The sequence below is a fragment of the Haemaphysalis longicornis genome, unplaced genomic scaffold, assembly GCF_048455015.1.
Source record: "Haemaphysalis longicornis isolate Haplotype H1 unplaced genomic scaffold, Haemaphysalis longicornis Haplotype H1 scaffold_8, whole genome shotgun sequence".
Lineage (NCBI taxonomy): Eukaryota > Metazoa > Arthropoda > Arachnida > Ixodida > Ixodidae > Haemaphysalis > Haemaphysalis longicornis.
In genome coordinates this window covers 128,763,452-128,783,520 of record NW_027526445.1, presented here as the reverse complement: position 1 = coordinate 128,783,520, position 20,069 = coordinate 128,763,452, and positions in this window count along the sequence as shown.

Genomic DNA, 20,069 nt, shown 5'->3' with positions numbered 1-20,069 from the left:
ACTCACACATAAATTACTGCAACCTGGTTTGGGCTACCACAACTAAAAGAAATATGAATAGGATTGTCACTATACAAAAAAGAATTATACGACAAATATCAAATCTTAAACGCACCGACACGACAAAAGAGGCATTTCTAGTGAATAATGTACTTCGCGCCGATAAAATGTATGAGTTTCGGTTATTACAGATCTTTAATTGCTCCTCACCTCAAATCGTTAATTACCTGTCCTCTCTTGCATCATTACAACATTACTCATCGACTGTTAAAACACGCTGCACCGATATATGGGCTATACCACTTTTTCGTACAAATTACAAGTTTCAGTCATTATCTCATAATGTTCCCATGACACTAAATAGACACCAACATACTTCTGGGTACAGTAGAAAACAACTTCGAACATACATCCTGCAATCGTAACTGAACCTGGCTTGTTTTTACTTCTGTATTCCTGGCCTATTGTAACTGAACCTAACTGGTTTTTACTTCTGTATTTCTGTCCTATTGTATGTTTACTGTGTGTTTGGAATCGATTATGCACTGTGTTCTGAATCATGTTTTTTCCTACATATTTCTAGCGTATTATTTTTAATTTTTATTTACAGTGTGCTTGAATCTCCTATTGATAATGTAAACTATTCATTCTGTTCGTGGCCTGTTTCTCTAATCTGTGTTTCCTCCATCTAATTTTGATTATCTTTGATGAAATTTGTAGAACTGATTCGTTAAATTGAAATCGTGTTTTATTTTTGTTTTTTTGTTACTTATGATTACATCTGTGTTACGTGGTCCATCCTCCATGCCTTGTAACGGCTTCCTGCGCCTTTGTCAAGCTGCTCGAGCAGCTTTTAGCCAGGAAGTCGTCCAGATGCTTCTGGGAAATAAACTGAACTGAACTTGATTAGGTGACGAATGAAAAAACTGTTCTCGTTTTGCAGGGGAAAGGTTGGTAACTGTCATTAGCTGTCTGAGGGGGACTTGTTGAGAGCGAGAATACGACTTGGGAATGAGAGTGTGGTTGACCAGGGAGGTGAGAAAGTCTTTCCGTTGTTGTTTGATGGCGGTCCGGTGCTCGTCAGGGTCATAATCGCAGTCCGAAGGCGTCCAGCTGGCTTGAGGCACGGTTGTGAACAATGCACGTGCCGCCAAATGGGCCGCCTCATTTCCGGGGATTCCGGCATGGCCGGGCACCCACGTGATGGTGACGTCGATGTTCTGTTGATGAAGGATGCTCTTGAGTTCTTGGACCTTCTTAACTCGTAGGCTGTATGATAGTTGATGGCGACAATCCAGGAAAGCTTCCCGACTATCTATGTGAATGTGTATGAGTTTGTACATGGAAAAAGATATGTTATGAACAATGTGACAAAGTGAGAGGATGATACTTTCTAGTTCTGCCCCTTTAATGGTGGTATCTGGTGGCAAGGAATGAACGCTATTAAGTTAAATGCCGGTATATGCCACGCCGAAGTTGTGCTGGATTCTGTTTTAGACGCGTCAGTGTAGATGCTGAGTGTATTAGGGTGGCAAGACCGTTTCTGGTGTTGTTTTGCAGATTTCCGCCTGTTTTGTGGTTGGGGATCGGGTTTAGGATCCGTTAATGATAGGGTGGTCCAGGGTTCTGATGTGTTGGCTATGTCTGGCAGCTGCGAGGTATTGTGGCCAGTGGCTTCAAGTCCTCCAGGACTGCCGTGATCGTATAGCAGTTAGTACCTTGCGTTGTGTCGTGGTATTTTATTGACTCTCTGTTTCCTTAGTGCAGGAACACACCCAGCTCAGCATCGTCACAAACTTTATAAATGAGAGCAAAGCGAAGTTCATCCAGCTGTGAGTGGTCATAGCGCTGTACTCTTATTTTTATGGCAAGCCTTCCCTGACCAAAACACCTTTTCCCATGGCGTTTTACACCCATGAATACTATTTCTAAGACCCACTTTGGGTTGCCCATAGAAGCAGCCATTCCACTGAGAGAAAGACGAGTCATTTATGCGAGCCTTCCCCATCGAGATGTCAATAGTCACCTGCACTCATGCTATTGTCACTCCAATTGCCTTTGAACTCTCAACTGTGCATTGTGCTGTCAAAACTGCAAATGCCCAACGCAGGAACACACGTGTACACTAGCTCAATCAGCGTAGTAAAGCACTGGACAGGAAGATGCTTTCAGTCTTCCAGCATATGCATGGTCACTATTCAATATTTCCATCCGGTGATTGCAAAGACACAGCCTCAGTGTTTCTAACCACTTTGCCAACCACATTTTCCCCTCTCCATACCAGACTCTTTGCCAAATTACTGCCTTCAGGCCCTTCTGCTTTCTTAAGACTCCAAAATCTCTGCCCCCAAAGTTGCCGATGCATCTGCTCCCTTCTTTGCACTGTTTCCGAGAGGAAGTTTCTCTCCAAAGGCATCTAGTTGGAGTGGCCCTCGCACTTTTTCGATCTGGACACATGTAATACTCTGTCCACTGAAATCCACATACATGAGTCACTAAGTCATAAATGTTCATGTCTTTGCACATTGATAGCAGGTATAGGTTCTAAAGAGTGGACTCTGGTGGTATGTTTTGGGGCAATACGTTACGTAAAATGGACTCGGCAAGCCTAAAAAGGCATTTTTAGGGCAACAAAAAGCCAATATAGGCACGAATCTAAACATAAGCCCTTATAGGCACAATCAACAGTTGATTAAATTTCAATTCCTGTAGTTTGTGCTTATTTGTTGAATAAACTTTACAGGGACTCCAGGAAAAAAAAATGGGCATTTTGCCGAACGTTTCGATCTCTAGTTATATTTTGTATATCAGGGCATGAGCTGTGTCACAAATATTATGTGCCTGTGCATGGCTGTTTTGTGTGCTGGAATTTGGTTTTTTTACTGATGTGCACATCGTTTTTCTATATACAGGATTGTACTTTAGCAGTAATACTTTGTTGCACTTGTTCCTGTCATCCTCCACTGCCTCGTGTCAAAATTTTGCCTGTATATTAGAGCACTGCACGGGCCTGATTTTAAGGCCCGAGCCCGACCCGAGCCCGCTTTGTGAAGCCCGGGACCGTAACGCCGAGCCCGGGCCCGGGCCTGGGCATTCATAAGTGAGGCTAGCCTGGGCCCCGTTTCAAGCCCAGGCCCGGCCCGGGCCCGTCGTCTCAATCCCAGGCCTGGCCCCGTCATCTCAAGCCCTTGCCCAGCCCGGGCACGGTCTTTTTTTTTTGTGTGTGTGTGTGTGTGTGTGTGTATGCCTAGGGAGGGCCCGCGTGTGTGTGACCAGGCCTGGTCTTAGACGTTGAAGAAAATTTGTCTATTATATTTGGTCGAGTGTCTGCGTAGCGGGAAATCAGACAGAGCATCTAGTCTGCACAAGCACGCCCTGAATTGTAACGCAAAAAAATAAGATTTTAAAAGTACACGTAGTTTAGCTCACACCGTCTGCAGTTCACGCCACATGGGCGTAATAATAGCTCGTATTCTTACACGAGAGACACCATCACCTTTGATGACCAGACTCTTGGCAACTTCATGTGGTTGTTTCGGTCACAAGTTGGTATTAATGAAATTTCTTGCTCTCCATTTGAATCCACGAGTATGTGCGTGCGTTGAAATATTTTCCCTGGAGTGGTTGTTAAGCGGTGGCGCTTCTCTAGCACGCGAGTTAATTTCCAGCCACGGCAGCCGCATTTAGATTGGTTCGACATCTAAAACGCACCTACATAGACATAGGTGCACAGCTACAGGGTGGCTTAATTAATTCCTTCCCCGCTAGGGCATTCCTTGTAACCGTATCTTTGATATGTTATACACCAAAATATAAAATCTTGATGCAGTACATGAAATGTCATTAAAGCTAGAGTATAGTGATTATCAGCCCTAGCAAAACACGTTTTTAAAACAATGTGTACAACTAACATCTAAAAGCGCGTAAAAGTATATTCAGAATATTCAATTTTATGATCTTTTCTACACTTTATGTCGGAACTATTAACGGCCGGGCCTATGAATTCAAGCCCGAGCCTGGCCCGTGGGGTCGAGCCTGAGCCCGACCCGTGCAGTGCTGTACTGTATATATGCGAATGTATCTTACCAATAAATCCTAGTTGGAAATAGCACTTGTTCGTGTCATCCTTCTTTGACTCTCATCCAAATTTTGCACTTTACACGTGTGAAGTCGCCCAAAAGTTCACATCGGTCAGTTACATGAGAGATCCAGAACACCACGCACTAAAAGTCTGCATGGCCTCACCTAAAAATTAGGCTGTAAGCTTCAAGTGATATCAACTAGCCATCCAGAGTTAACATCTATGGAGAAAAAGTGAGTAGTATAATGCACAAAAGAAATTGGAAAAGATACGAGGCTGTTTGGGCACAACTTTTTATTGCAATCGAATATTCTGAAAAAAACAAGAGTCAGTGTTGGGTGCAACAGGGCCTCGGAACACATTGGCTTTAATGTTTGTTTCAGTGAAGTTTTTTCTGAGCCGACATCACAAGCACAGAGTTAGGTAACAGCACTGTATCTATATCAAAACTATCATGCATAGAGGTGTGGCTTCTAACTCAATAAAGTGCAAAGGCTTTATTAGAAGAGAAACAAAAACTGCATGCAGTGCCCTTAAAGCAAGTAAATATCTTCATTCAGTGACTTTTGCTTCACCTAATTGGAATGCACTGTCCCCTTATAACTGGTGAAGGTGGTTCAAAAACAATTCAGCTATTATCAACACACCCACTGAAAGGACAGTGCTGGTGATCCCTTTTACATTCCTGTGTTTGAGGTGTTTTTGTTCCCAGTGCAAATTACGAAAGGCACAAATTGCGGCTCGTTGAATGTTATGTGGTGCTTTTGAATGGACTGCGTATTAAGGGTGGGCGATTGATCGACCAACTTTCCGATATATGCTTTAGTTGGAATTAATTTTTAATCGGTTGAAGTCATGTGAGCAAACCGAAAGAGGAGTGCCGCATTGAAATTGGGAGCATGTTGAGGACCATATTTGTGTTCAAATAACCCACCTGACGTTACAACAGAAAACAATGCAAGTATGCTCAGAGATGACAGCGATTAAAACTGATAGGGCGGAGAAGAATTTTTTATTATTATTATTGTATGGATATCATTAAAATATTATTTTTGGTCATTTTTCTTTTAAAACAAATGCTACCAATTAATTGATTAATTAAGATTAAAGCTAGCCAGTTAATCGGATTAAAACTTTTACCAAAGCCCAGCCCTACTATGTATGCAACCTACACCTTGGCTTTATTCAAAAGGTCAGACAGTGCACATCATTACTACAATATTGTTGTGTGAGGAACAACACTACCACCACACAGGAATTAGAATACGCATGGATAAATTCCACAAACAGGCAGCCAGAATGCAAAGGAAGCCAAGTAAACCAGGGGAGGGCATCCACTGATTAAACAGCCATCGGTTCAGTTCTTGTGCAAGATGGATGAAGCCTGCCACTTCTGTGGTATCAAAACAGCTTGTCCGAGTTGCTGCTGCTGCTTCCTTTTTTTTTTCTGCCATGCTATAGGCACTCGGTATGAAATGAAATCATATTTGCTACCACTAAACAAATGCGGTCTTAAGTAGGACCAAAATGCCTGAACTAAACGCCTGCAACCCTCCTAGTTTTATTTCTTATAGAAGTTTTTGTAGAGACCAGCCACACCAGCGGTGCGAGAATATGAAATTCTGCTTTTGAATCTGTTTTATTGGAATAGCTTTTAATAGAAACAAATATTTTCAAGTTAAAGTGCCCTCCTAAGCACCATTCTCTTCAAAACGCGTTTTTGGTTGAGTTGGTCTACGATATTGACAAAATAAATAAAAAATATGCGCGCTACACGAACAGCGCATGAAAAGAACGGACGACAAATACACCAGCTGTTTGCCTTTCTCGTCGGTTGTTCTTGTAAAGCTCATATTTTTACAGCTCCTTCCTGCTGTTTGTTCAAACCTTCTCTTAAGAGGTTTGAACATTCGTAAAGCAATTTCAATCTTTGCGAAAGGCGAGAACGGCCTCAGGCATAAGCTTCGTCCAATGCCACACCATGCTCAAGAAAAGTGCAAGTTCTGGTGCAATTCGCAGCTACATCCTCTTTGGAAAGAACTTGATGGCTATGATATAATTCCCCCTTCTCAGGAATGAGTATGCGCACAAGTGGCGTAGATGAAATTCGCACCCGCCGTGGTGGCTCAGTGGCTAAGGAGTTACGCTGCTCAGCGCGTGGTCGCGGGTTCGATTCCCGACCGTGGCGGCCGCTTTTCTGATGGAGGCGAAAAGCAAAAACGTCCGTGGGTACGAGATTTCGGCCCACGTTCCCCAGGTGGTCAAAATAATCCGGAGCCCTCCACTACAGCGCGCCTCATCGCCTGCGTTGCGTCGGCGCGTTAAACCCTACAATCGATCAATCAGATGAAATTCGAAAGGCACCAGGTGAACTTTCTAACGGTTTGCTCTGCTTTTGGGCAGCTCCGCCATCGTAGAGTGTGCATTTAATGGAAGAATTTCATGACATACGATGCATGAATGGAGGAATGTTTTGTAGGATGCAGACGCCAAACACAATCCATCTACTGGCTATTTGGGTGCATTGGTTGGACACAACAGAAAAAAACTACATAGCTGCAATGACAGATATGTAAGACGTGCCCCACCCAGCACTCGCGTGTGTGGTAAATTGCTTGCTCATGCCCTCTCCTTCTCGCCAATGCAGACATTCAGTTCAAGTGCTAGGCATGAATGCTGCTAGTACAGCAATCTTCACGGAAGAGAGTGATTTAAAATGAAGCACTCATAATCCCCAACCAAGTACTGAAAAGCATGAAGTCAACATTAAAACATTTCTCGTTCGTCCGCAGTGTCCACAATGTCTTTGGCACCTCACTGCACCCAGCCTAGTTAGGACTTCGTGCTGTGGAAAGCAAAGGTTGGCTCACTTCCGCACGTGCCTGTTCGTTTAGACCAATAAAACTTCAAGCACGCAGTTGCAAGCAAGCATCAGCAAAGACCAGGGCCGTAGCCATAATTTTTTTTCAGAAGGGTTTATGGGCTATCGGAAGGCAGGAGTTTTGCCCAAAGGAACACGAATTCTCGCTTAAGCGCTGCCCGGAAAGCTTTCGGAGGAGGTTCGAACCGTGGCACAACCCCCCCCCCCCCCCCCGCCCCCCCTCTCGCAACGTTAGTGGAAAAGACTGTACCCAAGCTAGGTCTGATGAATATATCACACACGAATGCTCGAGTTCACCGCCCTGCCGCGACACTTTTTTTTTGTTTTGTTTTGGTGCAGTACGATATCGGTCATCCAAACTTTTTATGGGCCTGGTACTGGTACTACAACGGAGTTATGGTGGAGTCAGTGGCTGCCGAACAGGCAACATGAGCAACACGCTTACAGCAGATACGCGACGCGTTCATCAACCAACAGCTCGACGCAACACTTGACAATCGTGTAAGCACTGTCCACAGCGGCTACGTTGACAGAAACTCGGGCATCAAACAGGCGATGATCAAACAAAACGCCACAGCGAACCCACCGCTGCAGAAGGGCGCACTTGCGCAATAGCGATAAAAAAACACCTTACCGCAGTGCATAGCTTCTCGGTGCTATGCGCAGTAACGCTGATGCGCAGTGCCTTCGTGAAAAAAGTAAAAACAACAAAAAAAAAAGGTCCACGGCCTAGGAAGTGACGAAAATGTCTTTATCACGTGACTTTTGGCTGTGGCGTCACGACCTCGATCTGTTGATGGCCGGAGAGAGCGTCCCCTCCCAGACGTGGCGGACACACGAAAACGCGGTAACATCGGACAAGCAAGTTTCTCGCGGCAAGAGCGGCCATCAGGCACCGCGGTGCTCGCCAAAGTCGCCTCCAACGCTTGCACATAGCCCCGAGACACGCAACTCCGAAGCGGCGTCTTATTGCCCTAATTGCGCGCGTCCTTCCGAAGCGTCTTATCGGGAGCCGGGCTTTCCAGCATTCCATTAGGCGGATGTCTACAAAGAGAAGCGGGGGTGGCGCCTACAAGAGTCGCCGTCCTGGCCTAGTCCCTGCAAGAGTAAAACGTTTGGCCCCCGAGGCACGCTACGGCGCGTTGTTGCCGAGGCGTCCAAAACGGGAGCCGCGCTCCCCCCAAGGAAAACCAATTACGGCGGCGGCCATTGAGAGAAGCGGGGCGGCAATGCACGCAGCATCTCAGCCCACGGCCGGACTGGAGCAGCGGCGAGCGCGCACTGCGCGCGCGCCGCTCCTCCAGCCCGGCCGTGCTCAACCCGCGCATCTTATCTCCCGATCTCCTGTCCGCCGGCGTGACAAAAGGCGTCAGAAGCTCTACAGTCCCCAACAGTGACCACAACGTTGGTGACCACAGTGACATACCGGCTAACCCATGCGAAGTTCGTAGTCGTGAACCTCTCGATATGATTTTTGGTCACACAGTGGACATGGGCACACAGTGGACATCACGATTCTGCCTTTCGTTTGTGTAGCACAGACATTTCCAAAATCTGCGTCATCATATTCTGGCGAGTCAAAAGCGTATACGGTTTTTCGAGGACGTTAAGCATATATACATAACCAACATGTGCAGTGGTTGGTTGATGCGAGTCATTGTGGTATTGCAGCTCAAACCCTCCCAGCATAAAAACGGCATAGCTTGCATGTGACTTCACAACAGATCTGTCTGGGGTGCTGTTCTAGGTCTTCTTAGCGCTGCTGGAGGTAACAACGGCAGATAAGGTCACAGACTTCCACCCTGCAAGCAGTGCTCCAACATCACGGCCATTATACAGTGACGTCAGTGCAAAGCTATGCATAGTGGTTGGTTTAAGTGGATGATTATACTGTAGTTGAAACGCTCCCATGAAGCAAGTGAACCACTTCTTGTCTGCTTGCAGGCGTCAGCATTGCGGTCACCTACACCGCACCGCGTTACGCTTGCTGGTTGATCGTCCGGTGACTTTTCACACGGTACCACATCTATCACATTGCCTTCTTTGTCCCCTTCTTCGCTCGTCATAGGCCCGCTGCTGGGCGGGAGTCCAGCTATACATGGCCTTTTAACTGCGTCACTAGAATACAAACGGGATGACCCGTGCTCGTTGCTTTTACAAACGATAGTCTTTTTTTGGGCTATTCAAACGCAAAAACTTTGGTCTGTCTGTCTGTCTGTCTGTCTGTCTGTCTGTCTGTCTGTCTGTCTGTCTGTCTGTCTGTCTGTCTGTCTGTCTGTCTGTCTGTCTGTCTGTCTGTCTGTCTGTCTGTCTGTCTGTCTGAAAGGATAAATTTATTATCAAAAAATCCTGGTATCAATGATACAGCGTAACAACCAGAAACAATTAAACAAGTGCAGCGCCGGTTGCTACAAAACTAATAGAGCGCGAAGGCTGCAAGTAACAGACACTTACAGAAACTTATAAACAGCTTCAAGTTGATTGTAGACAAAAGATTAACATACAAACAATTTATAGTTGCTTACAACCAAAAGATTAACATGCGAGGTAAACAATGATACAAAAACATTCGCTCTGTGACTCGATTCAGCCACCCGGCCAAAGTGAAACAGAAACTCCGCAATAGTCTTATATACCCACAGCCAAATCTAAACGTCTAAGTCCGCTGTTAATGTTCATACTTGCCAACATTATTGAACAAAAACAAGACATTGCGCAAATATAAGGCAAGAAATCAATACATAAGTGATATTCACCGTGTTCCTTTGTTAAAAAATTTACGGAGGCTCGGTTTTTGCGATAGCAAATGAAATACCACATCAACTGCAGAAAACCGTCGCCTGCTGTTGCCCGCGCTACCTGGCAGCATTTAATAAATCAAACGGCAACAACAACGAAAGGTTCCGCTAGATAGGTTCCACGTTCCGCTTGGAACGCTCGTGCAGTAGGGCAACGTGGTTCTATTATCGTTGTAGTCGGGTGCCTCGATTCACGCGCGTCTCCGCCGTACGCGGCACCCGACTTGTAGCAGTGGAACACGGTAAATTTAAATTGACTTGAGCAAACCCGTAGCGTGTTATCTTGGGAGGAACGAGACGGGAAAGGAACAGCGTGAGAAGTGAGCGGAAAAGCGAAGGGAGGCCTTTACTTCGCAGGGGCACCAATCGATTATCGTCTTCCGTGGACGTTTGCAACGAAAGGAGCATGCAGATACGCGGCCATTTTTTCTGTTGTCATACTATAAGAGTACGGCATTGCCATTACGCTTGGAGGCTTTCTTAGTTCTATATGCCAGCCCCCCACGAATGTTTTTGGTCGCGGACGCGAAAAATCCTTCCGTCCCAGCCATACACACATTCGCGGTAAAAGCCAGCCAACTTTCATTTTCCGCCTTATTTGGCGTACGGAACTCAGCCCTCCCAACTCGTCCCAGAGCAGTTCGTTGACCAAACTCCGCAGGCGGCTCGTGGGAGCGCGCGTAAAACACAGAACCCTCGGCCGCGCACGCGCGTTAAACAAAGTGAGCGACACCCGCATAAACAAAAACACTGCGGCCGCGCAGCGCGCAGCTGGACGCCGACTTCCGTGTTCGCGCCTGCAGCCGCGGCTCGCTGAGTGAAGCGCGTAAACCCGCGGCCCGGGCGGGCGCAGGCCCGGTGTCGGAACTCCGGCGCGCGCGCGGTCGCTCTAAATACAACAAAGTTGCCGCTCCGTCGCCGGGGACAGTTCGGAGAACGAGAGGCCCGGCACGAAGAACCTGCTCTGTTCGTGTCCATTTGTTTATTTCGTTTCCGCTTCGGTTTCTGTTTCGGCGAGCTTTAATTTTCCTTCTTTCCTGCCCAGCGACAGATAGGGCACGAGGTTTGGCGAGCGGTGTACCTTTCGTGATTTCTTTGTGCGGTTCCCGGCTTCGTTTTTATGAGTTCGTTCGCCGGCTGCGTGGCGGCGCCTCTTTCGGGGGGAGGCCTGGTGGTTCGCCTCCAAGATTAGAACGGGTGTGTGTTTTCTTGGCGCGTTCTCCCTTTCCGCTGCAACCACCGCCGCGCGCTTTCCGCGTGAACCAGCAGGTCGTTCACTTGGCGCTGCTGCCTCTCCTCAGCCGGCTGTGCCGTGGTGTGGACTGAGAAAAAATGGTTCCGCGGCAGACAGGTAACGCCGGGTAGCGACCTTACCTGTAAACAACTGCGGTTATTTATCGCTGAAGCGTGGAAACTTTTCTTCGACAGTTGTTGATCTCGAAGTACAGAACTCTTCAGCTTTGCTCGTATTACTAAGCATTCATTTTATAATTTGGCTGTGCTAGCGGAGATTTAACTGGCGCAGTCGAAAGGAGCATCTAACAGCGCATGCGCAGAACGTGCCAAAATGCTATCCAGGCTAAACGAACTGGGTTCAGGCTTTTAGCCAAGGTGCATCTGGGGAGTGGCTAAAGCTTTCCTAAAATTCTACGTGGGAAAGGGGGGGAGGGGGTATTTTATGTCATTTGGTCTTTCAGAGCCTTCTTTAGTTCTACATGACTGGCCTGAGTGCTTCCTCAGCATACCGTATACGGCGATGAGCTGATGCCACCTTGAAGTTGCCCTGATGCGACCTGCGCTGTATTCCTGCGAAGTTTTTCATCGGTTTCATCTCCTGCTGCATAAAACACCGTATTGATTGATCGTAGGGTTTAACGCGCCGACGCAACGCAGGCGATGAGGCACGCCGTAGTGGAGGGCTCCGGATTAATTTTGACCACCTGGGGATCTTTAATTCGTGCGCTGAAATCTCGAACACACGGGCGTTTTTGCCTTTCGCTTCCATCAGAAAAGCGGCCGCCGCGGCCGGGAATCGAACCCGCGACCTCGTGCTCAGCAGCACAACGCCTTAGCCACTGAGCCACCACGGCGGGTGGCTCCGCCTACGCAGCTGCGCGAAGTTAGTTCGCACTGGGTGGGAAAACACCGCGGCGGTAAAACACCGTATTCCCATAATTTGAATCGCGTGCAAAGAAGCGTAGTGCCTATCCAGTTGCAAAAGGCAGATAGCTCGTTCCACTAAGGTGAAGTTCGTTTTTTAACGAAATCGTTCGATACTTAAATTTTATGGGATCTGGGCGTGAAATTCAGTAAGGCTGCTCGTATCTTGGATCACAGCCTTCTATTGATGTTGTTGCGGTGTGCTCTTGCGTCTGCAAACTGAGCGTATTGAGTTGATGACGCCCTCACTTCTCTTATTTTTGCGTAATTCCATGTCCTAGGATTTTTGTTCTTATTTCGTTTGCAGGTCCGTCTTTTCCCGATGCCTAAAGGACAATGTTGGGAGTTTAAATAAATAAATAACTTACACTACGAAACCACAGTGATACGGCGTCAAGTTGCCGGTTAGCACCAATTTTTTGTACATATCATGAAAAGACGAACGTTTTGAAGTGTTTTCGAAAAAAAAAACCCAGTAAATTCGAGTGTTCTTGTTTATATGCCAAAGTGAAAACGTGTATGCTTGCTAAGCTTTCCTGGTAAAGCCCTGTCGTTTCACATAAAGTACCCACACCTCCTTTCCAACAAAGAAAAAACAATTTTTTTTTTTTTACAAAACGAAGAATAAATGCCCGTCAGTATTCAATCATCTTAAGACGGCTTCTTTTTTTTTTTAGTTGGTTATAAACAGTTTCGGAGGAACTAAAAATCGAGTAATATGTTTTGAACACGTCGGTTGAACGACACTTTCAAACATGTAACAACGTGTGCTTGACCGTGTGTATATCAACGTGCCTGTGTCTGTCGCCAGCACCACGGCACATGCACGGCCGAACGCAGATCCGGAAAGCAAAATGGCTTTGCCAGTTCGAAGGTTCGCTACATCGAACCAAGGCACCTTTGCTCCTGAAGCTGGAGTCGTAATCACTCGGCACACGAATCATAGCAAGTTATAACAGCGGGATTTTTTATAACCTCGACCCGTTTAGGGCCCAGGAAGGGGGGTAGAGGTTCCGTTCATTTTGTGAATGAAGCAGCACTTCCTGTGCTGTGCTGACCGTTAATTACACGTGGCGATAGACTGCGCCCCGCTCCAAAACCGACATAAAACATACCAAACTATCCCCGTTTATAAGAAAGGTGCAGATTTGAGGGAGGACAAGTATAGATATAATGGAGGAGATTTGATGAGGAGCATAGAACATGGGGCTATGGTCCCATCGTCCGAAGAAAAATAAGACTGTGGCGCTTAGCCTGCGCGGGCGCTCTCTTGCCTTGCCGCACAAAAGCATTGAAGGACTTTGCCGCCACGTAACAACGTTGTACACAAAAGTGCCACGCGACCAAATAAAATGCTCCGAAACACGGCGGCTCTAGCCCAGACCGCTACCGTAAGAACCAGAGACTGCACCTCTATACTCGGGAACAAATTAAGAATGGCGATAGCTCATGTACAGTAACACAATGGTCTCTAGAGATTTTTCTAGGGATTATAGTATCACTCAGCCAAAGCTACGGACTCGGATGTCAACGGGCGCGCGCATTTTGAAAGGAGATTGCTATGAATGCGCGATATCGCCTGCCTTTTCCCACGTAGTTTATTTGTCGTCACCGCAGTAGTTTATAAGCATATTAAGTCCGAGAAATCACGGAAACAGCTCGTGCCACGTTCCAAATATTCACAGTAACGCACTACTTGCGCCGCGCGGAGTAACGTCCGGCTGCGGTGATGAGGCACAGCAGCAACTTCCGTTGCCGTTCTTAAGTACGAGTATAGCTCCGCGGCACGCCCCTTTTAGCTCGTGCTCTCGTTAATGTCAGACGTGTTCAAAGCGATGTAGGGGGAGCCAGTTCTGTACCGTTCGAGAAACGGAACGCCACCGCGAAGCGGAAGAAAAATTGGTCATAGCTCATTTACTTCGCCGCAACCGGAAACAGCAGCACCAAAAATAGATGTCGTTGCTTCTCAAGCGCCCGGCAACGCTCACGTGACGCCTACCCACCCGTGCGTGGGACGGACCAAAACATGGCCACCTCAGTATTATAGAGGGCCATCTGCGTCAGTTTAATATCTGTACATACACCCACATGACCGTTAACCTCTCCGAAATCTATTAAAGCTTTCTCTCTCTCTCTCTCTCTCTCTCTCTCTCTATATATATATATATATATAAATATATATATATATATATATATATATATATATATATATATATATATATATATATATATATATATATATATATATATATATATACAGTGAAACCTCGATATATCGAACAGCGCGGTGCCCGCGAAATAGTTCGATATAACCAGAATTCTATATATAAAATCACGAAAAAAACGCGTCATAAGCTGGTACATATAAATAAATGAACAAATTGTGCAGTAAACACTCACTTGGTGCTTCAAAGTATTTATTCTTTTGGCTTAAAATACTGCAGCAGGGTAGCCTGGCGTTTTATACACGACTTCCTCAACGTAGTCCAAACGTTCCACAAGCGAAAGGCCGGTGCCTTCTATAGCGCTGCAGTAGCGGTGCAGCAGGGCTGAAACTGCTGAAGCCTCGGGTGAAGTTGGGAGCGGGGCACTATCAGCGCTTGCGGGTACACACCTCGGCAGCGTCTTCGTTTGTACGCTCAGTTGTAACCTCCGCTACGATCTCCACATCCGTCAACTCCGCCGTCGTTCCGGTGCTGTCGTCACCGCCAACAAAGTCATCAATGCACATGCTTCGTGGCTCAGAACCAACAAAGCGCTTTAGCTGGCCCCAGGTTTCTTCAAGCTCGCATTTTTCTTTTGCACCGTCCAATTCTGCTTCGGTGCAACCGATGCGCAGAAGTCGGGAACGCCCATCGCACCACCGCCATCCTCTAAGGTACTGCGGGATAGTTCGCCACCTGTCAACAGAGCGCGAGCGGTCTGGGCAGTCTGGGGTGGCGGAGTTCGATATACCCATTTCATGTCCGTCCCAGTTCGAAATAAAAAATTAAAAATGCATGTGATTTTCCGCGTTATATAGAAAGTGTTCGATATAGGCAATAATTCTATATACCCGTGTTCGATATATCGAGGTTTGACTGTATATATATATATATATATATATATATATATATATATATATATATATATATATATATATATATATATATATATATATATATATATAGAGAGAGAGAGAGAGAGAGAGAGAGAGAGAGAGCAGTTGAACTTTTGAAGATGGTAGAGAACACAAGCAAAGAAAACTTTCAACAAGGTAAAAGCACGATTGTTGCCAACGTTCCAGCAAAGAGACTTGCTTTCGTCAGGGCTTGCTTTCGCCCTGACGAAAGCAAGTCTCTTTGCTGAAACGTTGGCAACAATCGTGCTTTTACCTTATTGAAAGTTTTCTTTTCTTGTATATATTTATATATATATATATATATATATATATATATATATACAGAAAGATAAGTCGGCAGTCTATAACGCCAAAGGAGGCATAGGGGTGTGGTTAGGCTCTTTTTTTTTAGTACGGTTAATGAAGTTAATATTTTTTTTAAATATACGGAAGAAAGAAAGAAAGAAAAACACGCGCCCAGAGTGGGGACCGAACCCACGCCTTTCGATTAGATCTCGAATGCCTTACCAATTCGGCTATCTGGGCGACTGTGTTCTCCTTCACTTTCTGGGCTATTTATATTTACTAGAAGTGTATCTGACGCTTGAGGGTGGTAGCCAGCGCCACTCAGACTACACGGGGAGAAGGGGACCTTCTTTTCAACCCCCGGGGCGTGACTAGAACGTCTACAGTCTGTCATGAGCGGGTAACTGGCGGGAAGCCCTCTTATGCAAGGCTGCCAGAATCTAGACCCTCGCTAGGCTTTCGCAAATAATATAGTAAGGAAATGAGGGGCTCGTTGGGGAAATACAGAAAGATAAGTCGGCAGTCTATAACGCCAAAGGAGGCATAGGGGTGTGGTTAGGCTCTTTTTTTTTTTTAGTACGGTTAATGAAGTTAATATTTTTTTTAAATATACGGAAGAAAGAAAGAAAGAAAAACACGCGCCCAGAGTGGGGACCGAACCCACGCCTTTCGATTAGATCTCGAATGCCTTACCAATTCGGCTATCTGGGCGACTGTGTTCTCCTTCACTTTCTGGGCTATTTATATTTACTAGAAGTGTATCTGACGCTTGAGGGTGGTAGCCAGCGCCACTCAGACTACACGGGGAGAAGGGGACCTTCTTTTCAACCCCCGGGGCGTGACTAGAACGTCTACAGCCTGTCATGAGCGGGTAACTGGCGGGAAGCCCTCTTATGCTACCTAGGCATCAAGGCTGCCAGAATCTAGACCCTCGCTAGGCTTTCGCAAATAATATAGTAAGGAAATGAGGGGCTCGTTGGGGAAATACAGAAAGATAAGTCGGCAGTCTATAACGCCAAAGGAGGCATAGGGGTGTGGTTAGGCTCTTTTTTTTTTAGTACGGTTAATGAAGTTAATATTTTTTTTTAAATATACGGAAGAAAGAAAGAAAGAAAAACACGCGCCCAGAGTGGGGACCGAACCCACGCCTTTCGATTAGATCTCGAATGCCTTACCAATTCGGCTATCTGGGCGACTGTGTTCTCCTTCACTTTCTGGGCTATTTATATTTACTAGAAGTGTATCTTACGCTTGAGGGTGGTAGCCAGCGCCACTCAGACTACACGGGGAGAAGGGGACCTTCTTTTCAACCCCCGGGGCGTGACTAGAACGTCTACAGCCTGTCATGAGCGGGTAACTGGCGGGAAGCCCTCTTATGCTACCTAGGCATCAAGGCTGCCAGAATCTAGACCCTCGCTAGGCTTTCGCAAATAATATAGTAAGGAAATGAGGGGCTCGTTGGGGAAATACAGGAAGATAAGTCGGCAGTCTATAACGCCAAAGGAGGCATAGGGGTGTCTAATCGAAAGGCGTGGGTTCGGTCCCCACTCTGGGCGCGTGTTTTTCTTTCTTTCTTTCTTCCGTATATTTAAAAAAAATATTAACTTCATTAACCGTACTAAAAAAAAGAGCCTAACCACACCCCTATGCCTCCTTTGGTGTTATAGACTGCCGACTTATCTTTCTGCATTTCCCCAACGAGCCCCTCATTTCCTTACTATATATATATATATATATATATATATATATATATATATATATATATATATATATATATATATATATATATATATATATATATATATATATATATATATATATATATATATATAAATATATATATATCTTGCCGCGGTTGCTCAGTGGCTAAGACGTTGTGCTGCTGAGCCCAAGGACGCGGGTTCGATGCCGGCCGGGGTGGCTGCTTTTCTGGTAGACGCGAACAGCGAAGGCGCCCGTGTGTCGAGATTTCGGCGCACGTTTCAGATATCCCGGTGGCGAAAATTAATTAGGAGGAGCCCTCCTCCACTACTGCGCGCCTGATAGCCCTGGTGCAACTTCGGCGCGGTAAATACCCCAATCAATCAATCAATCAATCAATCAATCAATCAATCAATCAATCAATCAATCAATCAATCAATAAATAAAGATACACCCGCATTGAACATGCAAGCAAGACACCTCACATGGTCTTAGTTGCGAATACGGGCAGGGGTTTTCTTTGCACTCGTGTGTCTCTAATTAATGCCGTGTAAAATCTATCAACGGGTCGATCTGATCAGCCAGTTTTCTCAGTCAGACGCGCGTATCATCATCACTAGAACCAGCCTCTTTATGCACACTGCATAACAAAGATGCCTCCCGTAGACATGCATACCATCATCATTATCATCATCATCACCATAATAATAATAATCATCACTAGCCGCTTTATGTCCACTGCCGGATGAAGGGGGCCTGCCACAGACTTACAACCGCCCCTGCCCTGCTAAAAGACAAAGTAGAGTCTGACCGGAAACGCGGCTATAGGGTTGCCACCTTTCCCCGAGAAAAAAAACAGGCCCTTCGAAAGAAGGGGGGGGGGGGAGGGGGGGGGGGAGGGCGTGGTATATAGAATATTTAATTTGTGTATAAAAAAGACGTCACGTTTTTGACATGTGGCGCCATTTATTGTAGCGTTTTCTTAGAGAGAAATCAACATAACATTTGTACTGAAAGTGATTGTGAGCTTGGTTATTGCTCTGTATGTGCTTTACTAAAAAGTAACCGCAATTTCTGACCGCGGCGGCAGCATTTCGTTGTTTTTTTCCTATCTTAGGTCCCCCTTCATCTCAAGCAGCGCGCTCTCCCGCGTACTGTCTCTACTCGCGCGTCTTTGCTCAACTGGTCGACACATATTTATCGTCTTAGTTGTTGAATTCACGCTTATAAAACGCCAAAACGGACATAATCACGGCACGAGGGCCAAAAAAAAAAAAAAAAACGGCCAATGACGGCCGGTTTTAATTATGAACCGGCAACCGGCCCGCTGTTTAAAAAACCGGTCGGGTCGGTCCAAAACCGGGCAGGTGGCAACCCTACTCGCATATAAAAGCGCGTTAAAAACAAGCCTACATGAAAGGTCAGCTAGGTGACCACTTGTACTACTGGCGTATGCACATTCTTCCAGATAACAGACGGGAAAATGTGAAAGCCTGAGTGCGGCATAAATCACTGCATACCTCGAATGACTCATCGACAATATTAAGTAGGTACCTTATCGGGAGTAGCATACCTCAATTGATACATTGGGAATTCCAACGTGTTATGGGGTACAGCGGAATAACATCCATTAGTCGACCGCCGCTATTGTTTAGCGCTGCAACGGAAACTTGCCGAGTGAGAAAGAGCGTAGCGGAGTAACAGTAGAAACAATACAGCGCCGAATGCGGAATTGTCAGGGAGGATATTATTTTCGCTACGAAGGCGAATTGTTGTGCAGCGGAGCGCAAGGTTGTTGCGGCCTGTATCGATAGTTTTACGCATCCCACGCCATGCGCCGGCGTCGGCCTATTTATGCATCGGCGAACGCTCATAATATGCAAAGGCATTGCTATGACGCCAGTCTAGAGCAGTTTCGACGACCCACGCAAATGGAGTAGGAGGCAGCTGTACTGCGGCGACCGACTCGCAGGTCTCGCAGCCGGGCGCAACGGACGTTGTGGGCAAAAACCGAAGACAAAACAACCCACTGTTGCCTGCACGCCTCGGTGAGTCATACTCCGTCGCGCTTCGCTGCTGCTGCAGCCGCAGAAGAGGAGGTGGATGCAAAAGAAAGATGAAAGAAGCTGCGAGAAAGCAGAAGGTACGCAATAAAGAAGAACCGCTGGGCAACGCCACGCCAGCCGTCTGCTAAGCAGTCTTTCAAGTGCGCCGTCTGCGTCGTCTGCTGGTTGAAACGAGTCACTTTTTTTTCTCGCATTTATGTGCAAGCCGCAGTGTGGTATTCGCGCACTATTCGCGCATACCCTCCCCCCTAACCCCTTTCCACTTTCCTCCACTGTACACTTGTCATTTGTGGCTCTTTCGTTTCCTTTTTTTGTTCGTTAGGATTGACTAGACGCTTCGCCGAGCGCGCAATTTCCTCCCCGCACGAACCCCGTCAGAGGAATTCCTACCGGAAATGCAGACGAAGAGAAAAAAACACTTGCTTTCTCCTTTTCCCCTCTTACGCTCTGTCTCTCCTGAGCCTTGCATTCGCCCGCGGAAAGCTGTGGTAAGCGGAGGATGCGAAAGCGAGAGCCCGCCGGAAAGGAGTACTGTCCGTACTGTCACGCCTGGGTAATGTCACCGACCGAGTACTCTCACCCCTATCAGGCGTCTCGGACGAGTAGCATGACAGGCTTTTTTTCCTCTTTATGAACAGGCGTAGGCTTGGGGGGTCCTCTTGACTCCTCAAGTTACCTCATATGACTGGGTCTTTTCTCGTTCCAGAAAAACAACAAAAAAAGAAATACTGTATGGCGAGTCAGATTATTATGTAACCTGATACACAAGGAGCAGCGATTGAGCGGTGTTAATGATCGGCGTCTTGGCTGAAGGTCCAATTTCCGTGCCCAATTACGTTCAGTTACTTTCGGGCAGGCTAAAGCGATGACTACCATTACAGCCAAATAGATAAATAAATAAATAAATAACTCTTGCTACCATCAGAAATCTACAACAAAATATTTTCATCGCCGTTTAGGGGCGATCCGTACGACA